Below are 21,880 nucleotides of genomic sequence, written 5' to 3' on the forward strand. Positions count from 1 at the left end.
CCCATAGGGTTGGTAGGACTTCAAATAAAAAATCCAACGTTGTTCACGAGTCAACAAAGGAGAAGACTCCCTGTCCCCATTAAATGTTTGTGCTATTTGTTCCAAAATGCTTCAACAGCTTTTCTGTGCTTGGCCCTTTTTTCATATGTTTGATTGACAGCCTTGTATTAACAAAGGTCTTGTGACCTGTGGATTATAACACTACAGTGACCCCTGATGTAGGCGTTTCGTTGCCAAAACACAGTGCTGTGTCAGGTCCACAGTTTGTGTGTGTCCTTTATTGAAATAAACAAGACTTTTTTATATCAGTGACCCTCCGTGGAGTGTTTATTGTCCGTTCCCACTGTTTTTTGTCCTTTTAAAGACACACATTATATTAGGAGATTTCTGCACATTAGGTTTTCAGTTACTAATAATATTGGGCGTACCTGTTTTGCTTTTTCACCCTCTCTTGAGAGCTATTTGTTAACCTCCAGTAACATCAGACCATGCAAAGCTATGGCCCGACACTCCTAGCCTGTAGCGCTGGGTCCTCCACCCCACATGGTCCTAATACTCTAGTGAATCTCATCATTGGTGGTCTGGGGGGGGGTCCAGTGGGACTGATATGGGGTCCTAGGCTCCAGCCAGGAGTGATGCCCAGTTGCTCCTGGCCACTCTGGCGCCATCCTCAAAATGGGGCCACTGGCAGCAGTCTTGCATGGCTACTGCTAGGGGTCATTGTTCAATATAATACAACCTTTAGTAGTAGTCACACAAAACTCGTGCTATGGGCACCATTTTAATGACCTCCCCAGACCACCAATGATGAGATTCAGGTAGCCACTAGGGGAGAGGGGGGCACTACATTGGGGAGAGTAGGTGTGTGAGGGAAGACCCAATGCTGCAAACCAGGAGTATTGGGTCTTGGCTTTGTGTGGCTCGATACTCCTCAGCCATAGGAATAATGCTGCTTGCAAGGTGGCTCGCAAGCAGCATTACAAGTATTTCTGTAATATGGGATTCAGCAACTTGCAGTACCTAGATACAGAAGGTTGCTGAATCCCATGTGGCAAAACTTTATTGCACCTTGATGACTTCCCCCCTTTGACATGCAGAATGAGCAGAGCTTAGTAACATGCCCGGCACAAACTCGGTTCCAGGAATCAGATGATCTTGGTGGGAGGGGAACAGATGGTAAAGTTCTTCCTTCCAGCACTTTAAATCCCTGAAGGTGTCTGACGTGCAGAATCGGTGGAGCTTAGCCCTACTCCCAGCATGAACTCGGTCCCAGAAATCAGATGGTCTTGGCAGAAGAGGAACAGATATTTGTGGGGAGAATTACATCATACATACCTATAGACTAGGATGCGACAAACACCAGGCCTGATGCTTAGGTTTTGCACTCTGAAGATACTCTTTATCCCAGCCCACAGTCCCCCTCTCTCCTCTGTCTGGGTCCAATCAGTGTCTTTCTTCCTTTCTCCATCTACGTGCTATTTAATCTAGGGTGGTAGATGCCTGGAATGCCCTCCTGAGGGAAATGATGGAGAAGAAAACAGTGATGGAATTCAAAAAAAGCATGGGATTAATATAGAAGATCTCTAATTATAAAATGTAAATTAAAGAAGTAAGGCTGGTACTGGAAAGACTTGCATGGTCTGTGTCTCATATGTTGTTATTTGGTGTTGAATGGGCTGGGGTGGGTATCAATGGGAACTCCATTAACTTGGAACATAAGGATGTTACTGGCCAGACTTTATGGTAGATATCCTACAAACAGGATGGTTGGATAGACTGGAGTGAGCTTGGACGGCAACTTCAGCATTTGGAACCTAAAACAATATCAGATGGAATTTACAGTCTATGACTCTGAAATATCAAAGAAGAGACAAGTTAATCATATATTTGTAATGGGCAGACTGGATGGACCATTCAGGTCTTTATCTGCTGTCATTTGCTATGTTACACTACTGACTAGCTTTGGAGGCTTGACCCTAGAAATATGTGGGCAAAAAACCCACCAGATTTTTATGGTGGCAGTATCAGTGTATGCCAAGTTTTTAAGATCATAAAAATAGCTTTAGTGGGTCAGACTAATGGTCCATCTAGCCCAGTATCCTGTTTTCAGTACCTGGCAAAAACCCAAATAGCAAACTCTTTTTTTTTTTTTAATCACTATGGCATCATTGTTTTGACAACGAGCTTTGTTAACAAAAAAATATACTTAAAAACAATTTTTGTCTGCCTTATGAATGACATTGTGGCAGTGCGACGACATCTTGCTGTGCCTAGCTCTGTGTGAGGGTTTTCCCCCCTCTTTTATATAATATATAAGATGTTTTATATAATCCCTATAACTCATTTGTGTGGGCTGAAACAGTCTTCCATTTTGACTCAGTACCAACATGTCATAAAGCCCCCTCCACTTCAGGACATTGAGATTCGGTGACATCATTAATGACTGTGCTGCAGCAGCTGGCACTAAATTGATGTCATTCATAATACCAAATAACCCTTTTCAGTATGCACAATTTCTCTTGGGTTTAAAATATCATTTAGCCAAAGGGCATACTGTCACCTAACTGAACAATAATCTCTTTCAATTGTGTGCTTGGAATTCTCCTTTGAATGTTCAATTGCTGTTTAAAAATTAATGTACCCTGATAATTCACATATGCTGTTTGTTCTGTGTAAGGCTCAGATTACTACCCTGTTACCTTTTTTTTTTTTTAGGATGCTGTTGCTAGATACAGGGGTTGTATTAAAAAGGAAAGGAGAAACATCAGAAACTTTATATGCACTGTTATTTAAAAGTGTAAAAAATGATTTGTTAAGTACTGGGTTCTTTAGCATGCAGTATATTAGCTGTAAAATATTTCTATTAGCTTTATTTTGTGCTGCACAAGGTTTTCTTTGTTGCAGTAGTACTGTGTTTTTCATTATTTTGGATCATTTAGGGGGCCCTTCTACTAAATCTGGGTTTAGCACATTTTAGTGCTGCATTTTCTCATGCAGTAAGTTATAATGCTCCCGTATCGCTCCATGGTTTGACCTCATCTGAAGTATTGCATTCAGTTCTGGTCTTATCTCAAGAAAGATATAGCAGCACTAGAAAAGGTTCAAAGAAGATTGACCAAGATGATAAAGGGGATGGAACTCCTCTCATATGAGGAAAGACTAAAAAGGTTAGGGCTCTTCAGCTTGGAAAAGAGACGGCTGAGGGGAGATATGATTGAAGTCTGCAAAATTCTGAGTGGACTAGAACAGGTACAAGTGGATCAATTTTTCACTGTCAAAAATTTCAAGGATTAGGGGACATTCGATGAAGTTACAAGGAAATACTTTTAAAACCAATAGGAGTAAATGTTTTTTTCACTTAGAGAATAGTTAAGCTCTGGAACGCATTGTCAGAGGTTGTAGCAAGTGCGGATAGCGTACCTGGTTTTAAGAAAGGTTTGGACAAATTCCTGGAGGAAAAGTCCATAGTCTGTTATTAAGACATGGAGGAAGTCTCTGCTTGCCCTGGATCGGTAGCATGGAATGTTGCTACTCCTTGGGTTTTGGCCAGGTACTAGGGACCTGGATTGGCCACCATGAGAACGGGCCAAGCCTCAAATACTTTAAAATCATAAGTGTTTGAGGCTTCTGGGTTAAGGCAGAACTTACAGGAATGGGACAGGGACAGCAACAAAACTTGCAGGGACGGGGAAATTGAGTTCCTGTGGGGACTGGAATAAATTTGCCCCTGTGTCATTCTGTAGTGTGAATCTCAAAAGGGGGTGTGGCCAGGGGAGGAGCATGTGTGGATCATGGGCATTTTTAAAAGTTAAGCACACTGGTGTAGATACACCCAGTCTGCGCAGGTATTTAGGCCTGGTTTTTCTTGGCCTAAATTAGTATGCATAAATTTTAGTGATACATATGACCGCTAAGTGTGATTTTTATATATGGCACATGCCTTTTATAGAATCACACTAAGCACTGTTCTAGTCGGCGCCATTTATTTTATTTTATTTTTTTGCATCACTAACATTTATGGACACTCGTACCATGGAAAACCAGGCCTAAATACCTGTACCTAAATTATGCATGGATTGGACATATTCTATATCAGTGCATTTAATATTTAGGACACCCACAATCTGCCCATGCTCCCTTTCCAGATTTTCACACTAGAACTGACGCACACCACTTTATAGAATGCACCAAGTTGTGCAATTAACACCTCATAATTTACACTATTGGCGCTGATTGGTCTTAAACAATTAAGTTGTGCGCACAACTTATGATGCTATATACAGAATTTGGGGATTAGTGCATGTAAGACTAGTTTTAACCACTTGTACTTGCACGGAAAACTTTTGAATATCTGGGCCTAAATCTGTAAATGTTTCAAGTTACTTAGTTAACCTCAGCTGCTCTTATCATGTATCACACACAGAAGCTGTTGCTTTCATTATGTAAATCAGTAGTCTCAAACTCAAACCCTTTGCAGGGCCACATTTTGGATTTGTAGGTACTTGGAGGGCTTCAGAAAAAAATAGTTAATGTCTTATAAAAGAAACTAGTGTTTAAGCCCGTTACATTAACGGGTGCTAGAATAGATGTGTAAACTTTTAACACAATGGGGCACTGAAGCCTTTCTTTCTTTCTTTCTTTGCTTCCTGCTGCCTCTGTCCAGCAGTAGCCCTTCTCCCTTCCTTTTACCTCCCCCCCTGTCCAGCAGCACCCCTTCCCTGCGCTTCCTGTCCAGAAGTAGCCCTTCTCCCTTCCTTTTACCTCCCCCATGTCTCTCTCAGGCAAGCTCTCCCTTTTACCTCCGGCTCCTTCACAACACCGAAGAGCCGCGGTCATGTTCCCATACGCTGTCTGTGCACCTGGCAGGGGTGCCTTGACCCCTATAGGCCTGGATGTTTGTCGAGACGCAGGTTGGCTGGGGTGTGGGAGAGGGGAAGCCATTGCCGCGTATGCGCATGAGAACGAAACCACCGCAGGCTCCTACTGCACATGCGGGGCCATGAATCACGGATGCACAGAGTTTAAAGTGAGTATGCGCGCTAAGGGTTTTATTATAGCGGATGACGATTTTGCATGAGGTAAAACTCTTTATAGTTTATAAATCTTTCCTTTTGGCTAAGTCTTAATAATAATATTGTTATTTATAGCTAAAGAGACATATGATCAAGAAACGGTTTTATTTTACTTTTGTGATTATGATAAATATACTGAGGGCCTCCAAATAGTACTTGGCGGGCCACATGTGGTCTCCAGGCCGCAAGTTTGAGACCACTGATGTAAATGAATATATCTTTTCCAGAAGCGAAGAGTCAAAAAGTAAATTCTGTATGTGACGCATGGTATCTGTGGCTTTACAATAGAGCAGTTTTCAGAATTATTGAGGTCAGTTGCAAGAACCGCTTGCAGCCTCTACAAATTTACATTTAGGCCCTGATTCTGCAAAGTGCTCCCGATTGTAGGCAGCTGTAGGCATCCTACAGCTGTCTAATCAGCCAATCGGGAGGGGCCTTAGGCGCCTGGACCAATCAGGCCCTAGGATCCTGTGAGTTGGGCAGGGGAGGGATGGGTCTGCATCATTTGGACGGAGGCGGACCTGCTGGCCGGATGTGCGAGGGGCCGTCCGGTCCAACTTGAGAAAGTAAGTCTAAGGGGGGGTTCCAGTGTGGGGGGGTTTGTTGGGGGGAGGTCCGGCAGGAGGGGTTGGGCACCCTCCTGCCGGCGATCTTAGGGGGAGCCGTTGGGGGGGCCAGCAGAAGGGGTTGGTCACCCTCCTGCTACGATTGTTGGGGGGGTCGGCAGGAGGGATTGGGTACCCTCCTGCCGCGATCGTCGGGTGGGGGGCGGGTTTTGTCAGCAGGAAGGGCTGAGCACCTTCCTGCCGGCGATCTTAGCGGGGCGTTGGGGGGTCCGGCAGGAGGAGTTGGGCACCCTCCTGTCGGCGATCTTTGGGGGGCTCTTGGGGGAGCGAGGAGGGGGGTTGGGCATGTTAAACCCAATTCTGTAACCGGGGTCTGCAACATGGACGTCGGTTACAGAATCGGGTTATCTTTGGGCGGATGTAGGCCCGATTCTGTATAGGACTCACGGACCGGCATCCTATACAGAATCCGGGCCTCAGAGCCTATGGCTTTTCTGAAAAAAATATTCTTACTATTTTATAAAGGCAACATGTGTGCCCAAGTGCTTTTATAATATAGGTCCCAATAGCACAAAAAAACTCATGTACAAATTTGCAGCTGTCTCATAGGTGGAAGTGTGTACACATACTCTGCATTTTTTAAAATATGTTCAGTATCACAACTACTTCAGTTGCACTCCATGTACATCCCAGGAATGCCAATGTACATAAAAGTATGTGCCATCTTGTCAGCACAGTTTTCTAAAAGATTTTCCTGTGTGCAAAATATGCTTTATTTGTGGAAAATACATTACAAAATTATCCCCAGGAAGGTAGTTATATAACAGGGCACTTAGGCTAACAAAGTCTAAGTGCCCTGATAGGACAATAAACATTTCAGCTATTTTATAAATGAATAAGGGCAATCAGCAGAGACATTATCAAAGTCATAAAGAGGCTCTCAAAAATGAATCATTACATTACATTGTACTTATTGACCGAGTTACCAAAAAGTTTGACGCGGTTTACAAAAAATTATCAATAATGAACATAATGTGTAAGTGAAGTAAGTTAAGTGAACGAGTACTTAGAGAAAAGATACGTTTTCAGCTGTTTTCTGAATTGTCCATAGGAGTCAGCTGTGAGTAACAATGAACGAAATTCTAGTCTAACATAAAAAAGAAGAGAATGATGTGGAACCATGAAACTTACAAGTTATTCCACACTTCTCTTGACACTTTTCATTTCATTCCGTATCATTGAAATGAAAAGTGTAGAATAACTTGTAAGTTTCATAGCTCCACATCATTCGCTTCTTGGTTGGGCTGAGAACTTTTCAGTGCCCCCCCCCCCCCCCTTGTGTGTGTAGTGTAAATTAGAGGTCAGATAGAATACAGAAAAATAATTTATCAGGATCCACTTAAGATATTTCAGTATCTAAACAGTATCCTTGAGTCCATCCAATGCCAACATAATCATGTTTTGGGAAGTACGGTCCAGAGCATGGTTAGTAAAATGGTCAGTGTTTTTCATCATAAGATGTACGTATACTTTGGAGGAAAGGTGGGAGATGGAAGATATGATAGAGACATGTAAATACCTACGTGGCATAAATGCACGAGGGCGACGAAGATGATAGGAGGCTTGCGCCAGAAGACGTATAAGGAGAGACTGGAAGCCCTGAATATGTATACCCTAGAGGAAAGGAGGGACAGGGGAGATATGATTCAGACGTTCAAATACTTGAAGGGTATTAACGTAGAACAAAATCTTTTCCAGAGAAAAGAAAATGATAAAACCAGAGGACATAATTTGAGGTTGAGGGGTGGTAGATTCAGGGGCAATGTTAGGAAATTCTACTTTACGGAGAGGGTAGTGGATGCCTGGAATGCGCTCCCGAGAGAGATAGTGGAGAGGAAAACGGTGACTGAGTTCAAAGAAGCGTGGGATGAACACAGAGGATCTAGAATCGGAAAATAATATTAAATATTGAACTAGGGCCAGTACTGGGTAGACTTGCATGGTCTGTGTCTGTACGTGGCCATTTGGGGGAGGGTGTAGATAAGCTGGAGTAAGTTTTGACGGAGATTTTGTCAGTTGGAACCCAAGCACAGTACCGGGTAGAGCTTTGGATTCATGCTCAGACATAGCTAAGAAAAAAAAATTTAAAAACTTGAATCAGGTTGGGCACACTAGATGGACCATTCGGGTCTTTATCTGCCGTCATCTACTATGTTACTATGTTACTATGAAAAGAAACTGGAATGAGAGGGTATAGGATAAAGGTGAAAAGGGATAGATGCAGAAGTAACCTCAGAAAATACTTTTTCAGCCTATGAGTGACACAACAGCTACATGTGATGTGCGCCTATGACGTTTGCATATATTGCTCTCCAATAAGGCATGCTCATGATATGCGTGCTTATGGTGTAGCTTTTTCCTGGCACATGTGTACATTTACACCTCTTTCCGTGGACTATTCTGCGCATGTGCTGATCACTATCACCAGCAACTCATCTCATTTAAACTTGGCAGCCCTCTGTGAACTTCATTTGCATGCACAGTTCTTCGAGAATGACTCATCTTTTTGAAATCGTTACATTTACAGCCGTGACAGCGGCCCATCAAATTTTATTGGTGTTATTAGAGAATCTGGGCCCCAGTGGCTTCTACAATAAGGAAATAGATATATTTTTGTATTCCTGTGCAAGATCAGGAATGCACATATATTTTGGGCCATCCAAATCACGATGAAACACTTTCTCTTTGGTTCTGTGCATCCCATAGCAATTATGCATATACAGTAAGTAGCAACATTCTGAAGTCAGTATTTACAGATGTATGCCATCTTTACATATAAATTCTGCTATTTAATTGTTGCAGAATGCTTTTAAATGGCATCCATAGTATACTTTACAGTACAGTATATGATAACCCTGGCAGAACTAGGTAATACAGTATGCTGCAAGGTTCAGATATATACGTTTTGTTCTAGTGATGACACTTACAGGAGAAATGTGGAGAGAGATTTCCATCCTGTTGTCTTTGAAAGGCAGGTGGTGCTTAGTTTAACATGACAGTGGGGAGGAGCCCATCTTGCTGGCATGGGGCCTGACTCCTCTGGCAGAAGAAGAGAGAGAAACTGCACAGCCCACTGCAGGCTCTTATCTCCAGCCTAGGGCTTGTAATTAAAGGTTAGACATTTGAGGAGGCAGAAAGGAAGGAAGTTAAAGGGAGTGAGGGAAAGGTAGAAGAATGAGTGTGTGGTGGAACTGAAATGACAGTGATAAATAAGGTGTGAGCATGAAAGTAAAGTGGGAGAGAGACAGAGGAGTGGGGAATGGAGGGCAGGGAAGAAGGGAGAGTCAGTGGAAGAAAAAGTGGATGAAAGCATAAGGGGGAAGAGTATAAGGGAGAGCCCAGAATGTCTATATGTGAAAGGCGTGCATCCCTATTCTCCCATCCCCCTCCCACACACACCCATACTTTCCCTTCTATACACTGTGTCACTCACAACCTACACTAAAGACACTCAAGATAGAAACAAATATGCATTCACCACTCAAAAGACACTTCATGCGATCCTGCAGCTCCTGATAAGGAGACACACTTTATTATGACTCTTCACACCCTGTTTCTAACAGACATTCATGAGTTTGCAAATGGAGGAAGAGGAAATATTCTATTTTGTCATACTATGGAGGTAGTTCTATAAAGAGGATGTTAATATTTAGATGCCAAGAATGTGCATAATTCTGGCATCTGCATGTATGTGTGGGCACATAAATGCCAATATTTCACCTATGTGCTATTCTGTAAGATGATAGTTACACCAGTACTATGGTTGTTGTAACTGGTTGCTCCAGAATTATACATAAGTATTTGCACCGCTACACTAGTATTCTATAAAGAAAACTAGGCGCGTTATGCCCTAAGGGATTTATGGTTAGGAATATCTAGAGTTGAAGGGTGTCTCAGGACAATGATGAAACAAATGGGGGATTTTTCTCAGTCTGTTTCTTCTAAATTAGAAAATGTGGACTCTAACTTAGGTTGCTTGGATAAACGATTAAATAATGTAGAAACTCAATGTAATAATTTACAAGCTGTCTCGGTATCTGCTGTTAAAGATTCTACAGTGATACATTCTAAAATTGAATCTATGGAGAATATGAATAGAGCAAAAAATCTCCGCTTGGTTAATTTTCCAGTAACTCATTTATTGTCACCTGAAATTTTATTAAGGAAGTTTCTTAAAGAAGTACTGGGAATGGCCAATGCGGAGAAATTTCCAATAAATAATTATTATTATATTCCTCCAAAAAAAATAGAATCTGCCCAGGAGGTGGACCATCTGGCCACATCAGAGGTAAATCTGACTGAATTTTTGGAAGATACACAGGATGTGATCCAGAGTCGGTCCACCCTGGTGATAACATGCATGAGCGAGATGGATAAGACGTTAATTATGAAACTTTATTTTAAGAACAGGTTAATGAAATTTTGTGGGGATTTTGTTAGGATTTTTCCGGAAGTCTCCAGAACCACTCAATTGAGAAGGAAAGAATTTCTGAAATTGAAGGATAGAGTTTTGGCTCTGGAGGCATCTTTTTACCTGAAATTTCCTTGTAAATGTTTAATTAAGTTACAAGATATTGAGTATGCTTTTTGGGATCCTATACAACTACAACAATTTCTAGTTGCGAGAATAGAAATGATTTTGTTTCACCTAGCTGAGAATAAGAGGAGTAATTAAGTTAATATCCCATAGTAAGGAATGATTCAAGGTAAGCTAGTACAAACCGAGAATTATTGTCCTTTAGTTTTCTTAAATTTATTTGATTAGAAATAGTTACATGTTCTCCCATTGATGTGGGCTTAAAAGGAATTATGTATGTATGATTTGATTATGTATTGCTTTGTGTGATTTTTTCCTTTTTTCCTTTGGAAATATTGGATATTGTAAAGTATTCAAAAGCATAATAAAAAAAAGTTTCGTTGTCAGCTGAATCTGCCTCCCTGGAAAGGCTTACATTTTATAGTGCATATCGTTTTTTAAAATGCAGTAGCCAACCTGATCTTGTAGAAAAGGGTTTCACGTTTTCTTGTGGCACTAGAAAAGGTTCAAAAAAGAGCGACCAAGATGGTAAAGGGGATGGAACTCCTGTTGTATGAGGAAAGACTAAAAAGGTTAGGGCTCTTCAGTCTGGAAAAGAGATGGCTGAGGGGAGATATGATTGAAGTCTACAAAACACTGAGTGGAGTAGAACGGGTACAAGTGGATCGATATTTCACTCCATCAAAAATTACAAAGACCAGGGGACACTCGATGAAGTTACAGGGAAATACTTTTATAACCAATTGGAGGAAATTTTTTTTCACTCAGAGAATAATTAAGCTCTGGAACATGTTGTCAGAGGATGTGGTAAGAGCGGATAGCGTAGTTGGTTTTAAGAAAGGTTTGGACAAGTTCCTAGAGGAAAAGTCCTTAGTCTGTAATTGAGAAAGATACGGGGGAAGCCACTGCTTGCCCTGTATCGGTAGCATGGAATATTGCTACTCCTTGGGTTCTGGCCACGTACTAGTGACCTGGATTGGCTACCGTGAGAATGGGCTACTGGGCTTGATGGACCATTGGTCTGACCCAGTAAGGCTATTCTTATGTTCTTATGTTTATAAATATTTCTGGCTTTCATCCTAACACCAATGATGTCCACTGTTGGGGTTTTTCCCCTCATTCACCATTTGCATTATCCAGAAATTTAGCCGTTTTTCCATCTTTTCCATTGACTGATCATGAACCACAGATGTTTTGGAACTTTCCGGTGCAGCATCACAAACAGATCAATGAATATTTTCCTCTTTTTGCTGGATGGATCAGATTCTGGATTCATTCACATTGAACTCAAGGCTGACAGCAGAAATAGACTTGCCAGAATGAAGCCTCTTTAAAAACGCGTATTTTGTCACTCAGACACATGAAATGCTTCTTTCTCTTTGGAGCTGTACCTGCAGATGCTTGTAAACTCTTGGTGCTTGGTGGCCATTTCTGGAAGCGAAGCCAAAAGCACAAAGTAAAGGTGAATGGAAATAGCCTTTTTCTAAGGTTGGAGGTCCACAAATATGCAAATACATAGTGTGAATGGCAAATACCTGTCACAATGCAAGCAACTGTTTATAAGTGAAATCACAAATCAGGAAATGCGTGAATAATGAGAATGGATTGTACATGTCTCTCTATGCCACAGGGTAAACCCAGACTGGATCAACCCTATCCTGTGAATCTGCACAATTCAGAACCATTTTCTTTTTCAGACTAGGATTTAATTTCTTGCAAGTTCTATGAAAGAAATAACTAACATACAACACTTCAGCAAAAAGTGCTCAGCTGGCAGGATGCTAATCTAGGCTTTTTCTCCGGGGGAGGGGGAGGGCTGTGAGCCTTATCTTCATGGGGCTTACAGCCAATGGAGGTCCATGAAGCATCAGCTGAGCCTAGGAATCACATTTGAGTTTCCAGCTGTACTGTTGATCAGGTTTGCCACTTAAAGAAAATGATTTAAATTAATTAAGGATTTCTTCTCTCTCTTTTGTGACAGGACAGCCTCTTCAAAGTAGATCACAATAAAAATTGAGGTTTTAGCAAGATTTTATTGCTCCACACCCTTATGGATGGCAGTAGAAACACTTCCCCCAACATCTATTATGAAAAGGTCACTAAGCAATTAGATTTTATTATATTATGTAGAAACTTCACTGTTGAATTCTTTACAAGCTCTTCATGTGTGTGGCAGGGAGAAGTCATATACATACGTGTGTATGTGCTTTCAAAAGAAGTATTTTATAGTTTAATCATAAAAGGTTAAGTCTCAAGGCATTCAATATTGCTGTGTGTCTCCATTACTAGTACAGTACACAGTATAAATAGTAACAAGTAGCAAACTACATAATTCAGATATAGGTGTGACCGTAGATAGCAAAATTTAAGAAAGCTATAGGGTTCAATCACTAGGTTTCACAGTAGAATTTACAAGAATGAAAATGGAATACACATCTGAATTACTATAAGCCAGCCCAGCAGGCATAGGGGTATGGCAGATAGAGGCCAACTGAATTTTGGGGTTGGATTAGGCTATGCCAGTTTTGGCTGAAACCTAAACTCTCCTCTCTCACATCACCCAAATGTAGTGACTACTCTCTTCCCCCCGACCAAAAGTGACACACTCTCAGCATCTGCAGGCCCTCCTCGGCCTACCATAGAAACCCAGGTGGTCTAGTGGCCTAATAAGGGCAATTGCTCCTGCCCATGCCAGCTCCTCATTCAAAATATCTTCTGTTTCCTCCTGTAGAAGTTTCACAAGACTGCTATGGGAGGTCACAGAAGCCATTTTGAGACTAGAGCCAGCATAGACAGGAACAACTAGAGATCATTCTTTCTTATGCCAGTTCCAATATCAAAATGACTGCCACAGTCTCCAGTGGCAGATTTGCAAAGACTACCTCAGGAAGTCTCATCAGCCATTTGGAAAGCTAAGCCAGCATGGGCAGAAGCAACTGAAGATTACTCCTGCCCTGACTAGGCCACTAGACCACTAAGGCTTCTATGATAGGCCTATGGAGGGCTTACAGGTGGTCGGAGAGAGGCACTTTCTATTAAGTAGACTAGGATGCCTACTTTCTGTCAGGTGGCTGACTTTGTCAGGAGGAATGGGGGCATGCAGCCCACTTTAGTGACAGACTGGTTTCAGTTTCAGCCGAAACTGTGTGGCATATCTCAGCCATAGATTTAGTTTCAGCAAAACCAAAACCAAAAAAGACCTATGATTGGGCATAGCTGGGAAAACCTGGATATGTCCTCTTTTTAGAGGACATGTCCGGGTACCCGGATGGACTTTCCAAACTCGGCAGGTTGTCTAGGTTTTGGAAAGCCTCTGGGCATGTGCTGATGATGGTATACGCATCCACATATGCTTGGAGACCCTCCAGATCCAGCAGAAAAGAGACAAGGCTGTGTGTGTGTGTGTGTGTGTGTGTGTGGTGGTGGTGTGGGGGGGGGGGGGGGGTCTGAGGGGCAGAATGGGGTAGGGTTTGAGGCAGGGTGGGGCTGAGGTGGGGCGGGGCCTTGTGTCCGAGATTTTACCCTAAGTGGGCATAGGATGAAATTAAGAGGTGATAGACTCAGGAATAATCAAAGGAAATACTTGTCTACAGAAAGGATAGATGATGTGTAGAATAGTCTCCCAGTAGAGTAGGGTTACCAGATTTTCGGGAACGAAAATCCAGACCCATGGCCCCTTCCCCCCAGCCCGCCCAGCCACTCGCTGTTCCACCCGAGTCATGCCTTGTTCCAACAGTGGCGGTAACTGCTCTGACATTTTTAGGAATGAAGAGTTACCGCTGCTGCCAGTGCTAAAACCCACGCTACACATTAGTAAAGGAGGGGGTTATTTATTTGATTAGGATTTATACAGCATATCACTTTTGTGAAAAAAATTCACCCAAAGCAGTTTTCTTTGGAGTTTCTACCACAAGTTTGTTCCTGTTCTGTTAAATTTTTGGAGACTTATTTTGACCTTGGAGAGTAGGACAGACATTCCCAACTCCTGATATATAACTTCTTTCTGGCTTGAAAAGAATATAAGGTACTAGTAATAGTAGGCTATCTTTTTCTTTCCTTTTTTTCTTGACATTAGAATAACCAATTAAAAAAAGGCTGATCCTGGTTTCCTGGTTTCTTATTCAGCAACCTGCATAAATGTCAAATTAAACTTTGTGATTGTAAGGTCTCTTTTGAAGTTCAGCCATAGTTTAACTGGTGTTATGAATATTTGTTTTTCATTTTTATTGCTACTTCTTAAGGGCATGACTGGAAATGTAATAATAAGCAAAGCTGGCTTTCTTTTCTATGTTTCTTGGTTTTCTCCATGCTGATAAAGAGGGCCTTAGCCTTCATTTACTCAGACACTGTTACACTAAAACAACAGAAAACAAAACCTGGTGTTTAAATCTTCACTGAGAAAAAGAAGTGTAATAGATATTCAAACCAGATTCACATCTTTTTTGACTTTAAACATCTACAATATAAGAAACTAGTGAGTTATAAAAAAGTTGCTGAAAGAAGTCTCGGTGAACCTGGAAGATGTACTAAGCCAAACTAACAAGTTAAAGAGTGATAAATTACCATATATTCCAGGGTTCTTGAGGACTGGAGGGTGATCAATTTTACGCTGATTTTTAAAAAGGGTTCCAGGGGAGATCTGGGAAATTACAGACTGGTAAGCTTGACTTCAGTGCTGGGCAAAATTTTGCAAACAATTATAAAAAATAAAATTGTGGAACACATAGACAAACATGATTTAATAGGACAGAATCAGCATAGGTTCAGTCAAGGGAGGTCTTGCCTCACCAATATGCTTGACTTCTCTGAAGGTGTGAATAAACATGTGGATAAAGGTGAGCCAGTTGATGTAGTGTATCTAGATTTTCAGAAAGCTTTTGACAATGTTTCTCATGAGAGGATCCTGAGAAAATTAAAGAATCATGGGATAGGAGGCAATGTTCAGTTGTAGATTAAGAGCTAATTATTGGACAGAAAACAGAGGGTAATATTGAATGGCCATTTTTCTCAATGGATGAAGGTAAATAGTGGATTGCTGCAGGGATCTGTACTGGGACTGGTGCTATTGAACATATTTATAAATGATCTGGAAATTGGAACGAATGAGGTGATTAAATCTGCAGATGATACTAAACTGCTCACTGCTTGCCCTGGGATTGGTAATATGGAATGTTGTTATTATCTGGGTATTTGTCAGGCACTTGTGACCTGGATTGGCTGCTATGGAAACAGGATACTGGGTTATATAGACCACAGTTCTTCAACCGCCGGTCCGCTGGAAATTTTTGCCGGTCCGCGCAGGGCCGGCAAGATTGACTCACTTCAACTTCCTGCCGGTCCGCGCAGGGCCGGCAAGATCAACATCTGAAGCGTGCGCTGGGCCGGAGAGATCTTGGGGAGCCTCCGACAGTGGCTTTCTCCCCTCTCTGCAGCTCTCCTTTACTTCCCAGCGCAGCGATTCACGAAGGCAGCCTCGTGGCTTTTGCTGAGTCGCGGCTGCCTCTGATGATGCAACTTCCTCTTTCCTCAAAGGTGGCGCGACCCAACAAAGGACCCGAGGCTGCCTTCGTGAATCACTGCGCTGGGAAGTAAGAAGAGCTGATGGCAGGGGAGAAAACCACTATCAGAAGCTGCTGGGCAAGGGAAAAAAAGGGAAAGCTGCTACTGGAGAGGGAGAAGGAGAAGGAGAGATGCTTCTGGGAGGGGAGGAGGGGAAGGAATCTGGGAAGCTGCTGGGCAAGGAGAAAAAGGGACAGCGGCTACTGGAGAGGGAGAGGGAGAAGGAGAAGGAGAGATGCTTCTGGGAGGGGAGGAGGGAAAGGAATCTGGGAAGCTGCTGGGCAAGGAAAAAAAAAGGGACAGCTGCTACTGGAGAGGGAGAAGGAGAAGGAGAGATGCTTCTGGGAGGGGAGGAGGGAAAGGAATCTGGGAAGCTGCTGGGCAAGGAAAAAAGGGACAGCTGCTACTGGAGAGGGAGAAGGAGAAGGAGAGATGCTTCTGGGAGGGGAGGAGGGAAAGGAATCTGGGAAGCTGCTGGGCAAGGAAAAAAAAGGGACAGCTGCTACTGGAGAAGGAGAAGGAGAGATGCTGCTGGGAGGGGAGGAAGGGAAGAGAGTTACTGCTGGACAGGAGGAGGAGGGAAGGGAGAATGAAAAAGGAAGGAAACAGCTGGCAGAGAGATTAGAGGAGGGGAAGAGGAGACACAGGCATGAGAAAGTAGAGAGATTGATGATAGGAAGGGGTCAGCAGAAAAATAAGCAGAGAGGGACAACGATGATAGATCTGGTGTAGGAGAGATAAAAATGAGAGCAGTGAAGCTGGAATGAATCATGTAAAAAGGAGAGAGGGGGCACAAGCTGGATGGAAAGGGGAGAGGGGCATAGAAAGAAGACAGATACCATATGGAAGGGGGAGAGGATAGACAGTAGATGGAAGGAGCAGATGCTGGATTGAAGAGACAGAGAGGGCAGACGCTGGAAGGAAGAGAGTGAAAAGAAACATAGAAACATAGAAAGATGACGGCAGAAAAGGGCTATAGCCCATCAAGTCTGCCCACTCTACTGACCCACCCCATTAAGTCTGAGTACTAATGACCTAGTTCCTTAACTCGACCCTCGTAAGGATCCTACTAGGGCATCCCATTTATTCTTAAAGTCAATAACGCTGGTGGCCTTGATCACCTGCTCTGGAAGCTTGTTCCAGTGATCTACAACCCTTTCTGTGAAGAAATACTTCCTTATGTCACTATCGAATTTCCCTCCTCTGAGTTTGAATGGATGTCTTCTTCCACCTCGACACGTCCCGTGATGTATTTAAATGTCTCAATCATGTCCCCCCTCTCCCTGCGCTCCTCTAGAGTGTAGAGCTGCAATTTGTTTAGTCTTTCTTCGTACGAGAGACCCTTGAGCCCCGAGATCATCCTGGTGGCCATCCGCTGAACCGACTCAACTCTAAGCACGTCTTTACGGTAATGTGGCCTCCAGAATTGCACACAGTACTCCAGATGAGGTCTCACCATGGTTCTGTACAGTGGCATTATGACTTCAGATTGAAAGCAGAAACCAGAGACGACAAAAGGTAGAAAAAAATAATTTTATTTCTATTTTGTGTTTAAAATATATCAGATTTGAAATATATATCCTGCTAGAGCTGGTGTTAGACATAACTGGGGACTGCAAAACCCAGGCAGTGCTTCTTTAGCTTCCAGCTTGCTTAGGGCTCTCTCGGACCAGGAGGCAGTTGCCCTAGTTGCACTCCCCTAAAACTATTCCTGTCATGTGTGACTTCAATATTCTGTTAGCATGATATTTCTGTGTAGCATTCTGTAATAATTTGGCTTGTTCAGTTTTCTTGATAGTAGAGGGGATATATGTGAAGGGGAGGGGAGACAGGGGTTTTGTTGATCCTTGCTCTGAATTATTTGTATTTATAAAATGACAATTCTACAGAATATTGTTTCTTTTTATACTTTAATAAAATACATTAAATATAAAATCATAACTGAGGCTTGTGTGGATGGGATCAGATGATTTGTGGGGACTGAGCTCGCGGAGATGGGGCGGAAATGGGGTTTCTAAATTTTAGTCCTATTAGTTTGCCGATCCACCAAATAATTATTTTTTTTCTGCTGGTCCACGGGTGTAAAAAGATTGAAGAACACTGATATAGACCACTAGTCTGATCCCGTATGGCTATTCTTATGTTCTTAACTGTTAATTCAGGTTAAATGACAGTCATGATTTGGAAGTAATGGTATGTGAAAGAGGTCAGGCAGCTACAGCCTGAATACAAGAATATGCATGTGTGTGGGTGTAAAAGTGAAATGATTTCCATGTGGCTATGTTATACATATTATAACACTAGAGTCAAGATTTCTCAGAGTAAATATCAAAAATAGAAGTTAGATGTAATTCAAATACAATAAAGTAAATGCACTTTTACATACACTCAGAAATGTGTAATCCGACCAAGAGCCATAGCTCCTATAGCCGAACCCACCGTCCCATCACTGTGTATGGCTACAATGCAAAATGATAGTATTGGAGTGCTTCTTAAGTATTAAATATATTTTTCAGTGGCAATAAAAGGAAAAACAATTCCTACTTAACTTAAAGGAATGTTGGTAGGTCCCGACATGGACCATGTTTCGAGGGTCTTTTTCAAGGAGCCCACAGGAGATGTTAATAGTTTCAAATGCCAAAGAAATAATTGCTGGGTGATGCAGACGAGAGAATTGTACTAGGCTGACAAAAGATAAATAACAAGGCTTTAAAATTAATGCAAAGTACTAACATAACATTATATCTAAAAGAGGGCTTTAGAAAGCAACACAGGAAAAGGTACTTGCCATAAGTTGAAAATATCACTTCTAATCCTTCAAAAGTATGGCGGCGACCAAACGCCGGGTTTAAATGACAAGAACAAAGAATGACATAGTGCCATAAAAAACGGGACTACGTTATACATATCCACATGGCATAGGCATCGGAATGGGGAAGGCCACAAGGGCCATAGCCTCCGCCAAAATTGCCAATTTTATGTGCCACTCTTATCCCTGGTGGTCCAGAGGTGAAGCAGGCAGGAGCACGCTATCCAGGTCCTGTCCCACTGCTAACCCAGTCGGTTGTGGCTGGTTTCTTCTGCTGCTGAGCGCCAATGAGCAAGCAAGCGCTTTGTTTCAGCTGTGCGCTCAGCGGCTTCTTTGATTATCTTCCGCGAATTCTCGCGAATCAATGGGTGACAGGGGGGTGGTGGCTGGGTGCAGAGTGATGGGGGTGATTGGGTGCAGAGACTGACGGGGGATAGATGGGTGCAGAGAGTTGGGAAGGCAGAGAGAACAGATTCTCAGGGGTTTGGGAAAGACAGATACTGCATGTACTGGGAGAGAGTTGGGAAGGACAAATGCATGGGCTGGGGGGGTTAGGAAAGGAGGAAAAGTGAGATGATGCACAGGTGGAGTAGTGGGAAGGGAGAGAAAGAAATGCTGCTGGTGGGGAAGGGAAAAGGAATGGAGAATTGTTGGACATAGGTGTGTGGCGTGAGAGGGAAAGAGAGATAATGTATATGGGGAAAGGAAGAAAGAGGGAGCAGATAGAAGTAGATAGAAGTAAAGGTAGGTTATAGAAATGGTCAGGAACCACTTCACAGGTCATAGACCTGATGGGCCACCGCGGGAGCGGACCGCTGGGCGCGATGGACCTCTGGTCTGACCCAGTGGAGGCAACTTCTTATGTTCTTATGATAGTGGTGAAGAGGAGGGAGGGAAAAATGTTACACTGGGAGGGAGGAGAGAAGACCCAAAGTAGAGAGAGATATCAGACCACTGGAATGGAGTGTGTATAGTGAAGGGAGCAAGACTCAGGCAACTGGTGTTGGAACCAACAAGGGATCAGGCAATACTGGACCTGATACTTACCAATGGAGAAAGTGTCACAGAGGTCTTGGTGGGCGACACATTGGCCTCCAGTGACCACAACATGGTATGGTTCAATCTCAGGAAAGGTTTCACTAAATCTACCACACTGACCAAGGTCCTCAAATTCAAGAACGCAAACTTCAAAGAAATGGGAGACTTCGTTCACCAGGCGCTACAAAGCCAAGCAGAAACCGATAATGTGGAAGAAATGTCGACTTTGAAAGCCACCATACAAGAAGCAACAAACCGCTATGTTAAATCAGTAAGTAAACGGCGAAGGAACAATAAGCCACAGTGGTTCTCTGCGGAGATTACGGACCTCATCAAGGAGAAGAAAAAAGCATTCATCTCTTACAATCAAGGAAACAGGACTCTAGGGAAGTCTATCTGGCCAAGTCAAAAGCCGTCAAAACAGCAGTTAGGGAGGCCAAATTCCGCATGGAGGAGTCTCTAGCGAAGAACATCCAGAAAGGAGATAAATCCTTCTTCAGGTATATCAGTGACAGAAATAAGAACTCAGGCGGGATAGTACGTCTTAGGAAACCAGACAGAGACTATGTAGAAGCGGACTCGGAAAAAGCCCAACTGTTAAAAGAATACTTCTGCTCAGTCTTCACCCGCGAGGCGCCAGGAATCGGCCCTCAGCTACAGACAAGGGTTGACGCAGATGACCCGTTTAGTAATTTCGAGTTTACACCCAGCAGTGTCTACTGCGAACTGTCAAAGCTTAAGGTTAACAAGGCAATGGGGCCTGACAACTTACACCCCAGGGTGCTCAGGGAGTTGTGTGATGTCTTGGCGGAACCGCTATCCGCGCTCTTCAATCTCTCCCTTAGTATGGGTAACGTCCCGTTGGACTGGAAGACGGCTAACGTCATTCCACTCCACAAGAAAGGCTCCAAGATGGAGACAGCAAACTACATACCGGTGAGTCTCACATCAATAGTGTGCAAACTAATGGAAACTCTAATCAAACGCCAATTGGATACGATCCTGAACGAGGAGAATCTACGGGATCCCCATCAACATGGATTTACTAAGGGGAAATCCTGCCAATCCAACCTGATCAGCTTCTTTGACTGGGTGACGAGATAGCTGGATGTTGGGGAGTCCCTGGACATCGTATACCTGGACTTCAGTAAAGCATTCGATAGCGTACCACACCACAGGTTGCTGAGCAAGATGAGTTCTATAGGATTGGGCGACACATTGACAAAATGGGTTGGGAACTGACTTGGAGGTAGGCTTCAGAGGGTAGTGGTGAACGGCACCCCCTCCGAAATGACGGAGGTAATCAATGGAGTGCCACAGGGCTCGGTCCTGGGCCCGATCCTATTCAACATCTTTATGAGACTTGGCAGAAGGGCTGCGAGGTAAAATAACATTATTCGCCGATGATGCCAAACTAAGCAATGTAGTGGGCAAAAGCACAACAGACATAATAAATTCAATGTCCGACAACATGATGCACGACCTACTCCTACTGGAGCGCTGGTCTAGGTCCTGGCAACTCAGCTTCAATGCCAAAAAATGCAAAGTCATGCACCTGGGCAGCCAAAATCCATGCAAGACTTACACCCTTAATGGTGAGATCCTAACAAGAACTGAAGCAGAACGAGATTTAGGGGTGATCGTCAGTGAGAACATGAAGACTGCCAATCAAGTGGAGCAAGCTTCATCCAAGGCAAGGCAAATCATAGGTTGCATACGCAGGAGTTTCGTCAGCCGTAAGCCTGAAGTCATTATGCCACTGTATAGATCCATGGTGAGGCCCCACCTGGAATACTGTGTGCAATTCTGGAGGCCGAATTACCGTAAGGATGTGCTGAGACTGGAGTCGGTCCACAGAATGGCCACCCGGATGGTCTCAGGACTCAAGGATCTCCCGTACGAGGAACGGCTGGATAAGTTGCAGCTGTACTCACTCGAGGAACGCAGAGAGAGGGGTGACATGATCGAGACATTCAAGTATCTCACGGGCCGCATCGAGGTGGAAGAAGATATCGCCTTTTTCAAGGGTCCCGTGGCAACAAGGGGGCATCCGTGGAAAATCAGGGGCGGGAAACTGCACGGGGACACCAGGAAATTCTTTTTCACTGAAAGGGTGGTTGATCGCTGGAATAGTCTTCCACTTCAGGTTATTGAGGCCAGCAGCATGCCTGATTTTAAGGCCAAATGGGATAGACACGTGGGATTTATTCACAGAGAAAGGTAAGGAAGGGTCATTGGG

Source organism: Geotrypetes seraphini, chromosome 1 (genome assembly GCF_902459505.1).
Source record: "Geotrypetes seraphini chromosome 1, aGeoSer1.1, whole genome shotgun sequence".
Lineage (NCBI taxonomy): Eukaryota > Metazoa > Chordata > Amphibia > Gymnophiona > Dermophiidae > Geotrypetes > Geotrypetes seraphini.